Source organism: Lolium perenne, chromosome 5, assembly GCF_019359855.2.
Source record: "Lolium perenne isolate Kyuss_39 chromosome 5, Kyuss_2.0, whole genome shotgun sequence".
In the NCBI taxonomy this organism is placed as follows: domain Eukaryota; kingdom Viridiplantae; phylum Streptophyta; class Magnoliopsida; order Poales; family Poaceae; genus Lolium; species Lolium perenne.
This window is the reverse complement of record NC_067248.2, coordinates 200092797-200097847: the sequence shown is the minus strand read 5'-3', so window position 1 is coordinate 200097847 and position 5051 is coordinate 200092797. Positions and strand designations below refer to the sequence as shown.

At 38.1% G+C, this 5051-nt stretch overlaps 1 long non-coding RNA gene across 1 annotated transcript; it reads left to right on the top strand.

Moving 5' to 3' along the window:
• Positions 1–824: 824 nt before the first annotated feature.
• Positions 825–4601, top strand: LOC127301514 (uncharacterized). The gene is made up of 3 exons (XR_007852133.1): positions 825–1004; positions 2194–2269; positions 4305–4601. It is a non-coding gene; the product is annotated as an uncharacterized lncRNA (long non-coding RNA).
• The last annotated feature ends 450 nt before the right edge of the window (positions 4602–5051 follow it).

The following is a 5051-nucleotide window of genomic DNA, read 5'->3' as shown; positions in this document are numbered from 1 at the left end:
TCCTTGGTAACTTATCCTTCTTCTACGTTGCCACAAATAATCGCTTATATATTTGCTTCTTCTTCTTCTTGCTCTCTCAGGACTTTTTGCTCCTCCTCCAATTGTTCTGCAACCTACTGAGCTATCATATGCTTTTCCACTGTACTCGGGAAAGGAATTGGTTCCACATACGAGCCTCTCCTTTGGTGGATCCATTTTCACATCAACTATTGCTTGCACTTCTTCAATTGGTTTATGCGGTGGAGTGTATTTAAGACATACTTTATTTGGTGCTTCAATGTGCTATGAAAAAGACTGAAGAATTTGCAGAATAATATCATCAATAAGATTGATGAACACATCAGTAGTTTCTTTTGCTTTACCATTTTATTTATAAGAATTAAGACAATCATATTCTACTTATATTTTACCTTCACCTACTAAGTCAAATCCAAAAGTTTCTCTATCACAGCGAATTCTCTCTAGAAGTTACGAAGCTTATGTCAAAGTACATCCCATAAAAGCTCCACAAGCGCTAGATCATTTTTTTATTCTCTTAGTTAAGTCCTTCATAGAAAATATGTAAAACATAACATGGTGGTAAATCATGATGGGGACATTTATTTATCATACCTCTATACCTTTTATAGGCTCTTACCAAACCTTCACCTGGACGGTTCTTAAAATTTGTAATTGCACGCCTCGCTCTAGCTGACTTCGCTTTGGGATAAAAGCGAGATATGAATTCTCCTTTTATATTCTCCCAAGTACTTAACGATTCTGCAAGGAAAATTCTATACCAAGCAAGAGCAGTGTTGGTTAAAGATTTGCTAACCAATTTCTTTGCCCCGTGCTCCTCTCTCCGTTTCTAACTAGAGTTCACTGATGCTTGGTCTCTGACACGCAGGTCTGCGTGGCTTCCGATGATATGCCAGGTCGCCCCGTGCTGCAACGCCTCCGGGTCGTTATCTGTAATGTTTGCAGAGAGGGGCTGATACAGTTGGTCGAGTAGTTCTCAAGCCGAGGTGAATAAGTCCCCTCTCTCAGACATTGTTCAGTTTATATTTGCGTATACAGTATTTTGAGTGGTTGCTGATAGTTTGTATTTCATTTGCTTGCATTCCCATCGGTCTGTATCAAATATGTATCCGTGCATATAAGCTGACTTTCAGTGGGGTTTGATGGTAGATTTTTTTGTCTTCTTCTTCACAAAATGCTTACAACTTCATATCCAGATCAGTGGAATGTTTGCTTTGTGTGACTAAAGAGGAAGATTGAAGAATAGGATCACTGAACGGATCATGTGTCGTTTATGATTTACGAATGACCACAACTAACATGAATGTATTCATATGCGCTTTTTCACCTAGACCGAATGAAAATGGTCTCCTAGCTTTAGAATGATTTTTCAGGGGTAACTTTGATTTGCTATTAGTGCATCCTGATATATATGTTTCTCTTGTAGCTTATGGTGATAGTTATGCATTGCTATCAAATTAGATCTTCTCAGATGTTGGATTTTATGAACAATGCCGTAATCAACCTTGTGGATGCCGATCACATGCATCTTTATTACTTTGTAGTTCTTATGAGACAAGTTTCTTTGTGAGTTTACTTACTCACAACTACCTTGCAAGTTAGCTATGTCAAATGTTCTCCTAGACCCTTCATCCATAGAGCTGTATGTACATACACTTACCAGTACTATACATAATGTGATATTTACCTTTGGATGGAGACTATATAGAACAGAGAAGCAGATAAATCACTTATATCCCCAAGCTCCTGTGGCCTACGTAGTGCCATTTTAGTCATTTTTAGGTGGTTGAGCAGAGGAGAAGAAAGCCGAACCATTTTCCCCTCCATTAGCTCATGTTCTTTGACCACCAACTTATTAGAATAATTGAAATGGGTGACCAAGATCAATCAGGGGTAACTATTATGCTTTTCTTCATCTCCACGGGTTTCTGTTTGTTAAACGGCACCAGCAATGCAAACAACCTTGAATAGTGTCAAAATAGACATAACGTAGCAAACTTGCGCGTGGTCGAATCTGAGAAACAGAGATAGAGAGACTGGAGGAATTGTATACGAATTATGTTCTCCTCCATAGTAGATCGCCTGGTAGAGGTTACACAAAGCGTTACATAAAGCGTCTTCGCTTCAATTTTCCTTCTTAGGAATAACTATTGTTTACTCATGCCACTATTACAGGGGATAAACCTTGGAAGGCTCTATACCAAGGAATCTGGAGTTTATAGTACACATGTACTTCCTCATAAACCAATTGGTAATTTCTTTTATTTTCTGCTCATTGGATAAAACTAATTGACCCTCTTGCATAATTTTCATGTAACACAAGTGCGAGGTATTTTTGTAAAAACGAACATCAGAAATAACAGGCATATTTACCTTTTCTAATTCTTGCAAATAACTGAACTAATTTGTAATTCAGTTCTTGAGCCTATTGTTACAAGGAATCAATTTATAGATCGAACAAATAAATATGATATTCAAGCTCTCTATTTGCTAGACGAACTGAACATAATATGTTGCATTTTCTGTTAGCCTGAATATTTCTAGCAATAAATGATTTCTAAAAATTGTATGATCCGTTAAATAAATTTCACTCCTATCTATACAAAAGCACCTGTAATGTTATAAAATACGTATACATAGAGTGTTGGAAAAAGTACAAATACTGATTGCTATTTCATATTTAGGCACCTGTAACATTTTTATCATAAGATGTGCCTCATCTTAGTTCAACGCCTACTGCCCAGACCTTTGCTTTTGATTGCATTTTGCTTGATGACCTGCGTTCACAATGGGATTGAAGTATAGACATTACCATCTCTTTCGGGATTTATCTTCCTTTCACAGATATTGATCCCCTCAATTGGTCACCATGTGTTTAAACATAGATGGTTTCCTGATGCCATAAGAAGAATAGTCTGGCTTACCATAGCCAAGTGATGAGTCTCCTTTTGCAATTAGATCTGGGCTATTTCTTTGGCGAGGAATAAGATTATTTTGTTACTCTAAATGCAGAAGGTGAATTTAGTGCACATCCTAGGTTGTTGGTACGACATCATGTAGATATCTATAGCAATGAATTAAGGGCAATATGTCTTTGTATTTTTTCCATCAGAAATAGGTGCCTGTTATGATGATAACATAAATCAATTCCTAAGTCCTAGCTATTCCTTCTCTAGGAATTTGAGAAGGTTTCTGCATATTTGTGGTGAAAGACAGGCTGCTAAATTTCATCCGGGACATGAAATAGCTCCCATGGACAGTCGCTAGAATAGAGGAGGGGAAGCAGACCAAAGGTAGAACCAGGGTAGGCAAGAAAGAAGGATAAATTAGTAGATCATTATCCCCAACTAAATTTGGTCATCCTCAAGCAACCTAGGTAAATTTATGTCAAAGGGCACAAATAATTGATTCTCTGACTAAAATCGACTCTTGCTTTTTTCCCGTGTCATGATTTTAATTCAGAAAAGGGAAATATAAAATTAGAAGGGGAAAGAAAAGAACCTTAGATCTATGCTATATGGATGAAGTTAAGAGCCCATTTAGCTACCATTGTTCTCTACATTAACATTTTCCTTGCATGTGTGTTGAAGGATGAAGAGTTCAGAAATGAAGTAGAACATACTATTTTGAGAACAGCCAGTAGGAAGTTGTAGCTTCAGTTTCAGCTATAGTAGTGGGGGTATACGATGTGAGCTTATTACATGCTAATTAACTAATTTATTTGCATACTAATCTCTGAAATATAATAAGCATGCTCTGAAATTTAGAACTGATGTGGTGCTCCTGTGTAGTGAAATGCTTGCATGTATAGTTTTGGTTTTGAAACCAAACTGAACCCTGGGTTTTGTGGGTGCAGTCATCCACGTGGACGTCGTTGTCGATAATGAAAGCGACGGCGTCTTCGCGGAGGCGGTCAACGGGCACGGTTTTGTCATCCGCGGTGATAGTGTCGTAAGTCGAGTCCTTTGTCCTGAACTGGACATGAATGGGCGCCAGAGCTGCGGATGGCCTAGAGTCGCTCTAGCTCGCCACCGCCTCGGTACCCCGGCCTGGTGTCCAAGCGATGTCAGTGAAGGATCAGCGTGTTGCTAGGTAGTATTCTGTTATGTATAGCCAGAGGTCCACCAAAGATACATAAAAAGATACATAAGATTGCACACTAGAAGGTATAATCATACCTTCTATATTTCTTACTTACGCTAATTATTTCAGTTAAGATTTTGACCAGATATAAAGTACCTGCCAGCAGCATAGCTGCACATGCTGATGTAGAATCAAATTTGCAGAGCTTTCATTGGCATTGTAGAAGACGATACATTGTTCTTTGACTATATTGCTGGTTCAACGCTCAAAGTGACCATCTTCAGGTACAATGGATGCGAGAAGATCTAGGACCACTGTACTTAGAGATCAACGTGAAATAACCTTTTGTTCATCGGTATAGCTATCCATGCTATCGCTTATATATAATAATAGTTCTTCTCTCTTACTCTCTGAGATTACCAATTGATCATCCATTGTAGAATGATGATCAATATACAGTACCAAGTATTATTACTAGACTAAATTATTACTAGACTAAATTTCTGTCTCTCTGATGCCCGCTTATTTGCTTGACCCTGATGATCTACCTTTTATGCACATAATTTGAGTGTATGTTGTATCAGATTTCGTTACCAACCATGTTAAAGCCCATTGTTTAAACAAGAAAGTATTCATTACTTCTATCAATTCAAGTTTGATCTTAAAATTATTACAACTATTGTATTACACGGTCGGCGCGGCGTGCCGCCGCGCCCATCCATGCTATGTGTTTTACGTACGTACACAGCTGAAAACTATCAGTAACATACAGAGAAGGACTGGGTAAAACGACCAACGACTTGGAATTGAATTGACGGAAATAAGAATTGTGGCAACTTGCCAATGTCAAAACTCAAAACCCGTCAAAACCACATGTACGCAATACAGATTCGTCAGATACCAACAAACTTTGCTCAAATATATTGAATAGTCTCGCCTGATTAATCGGT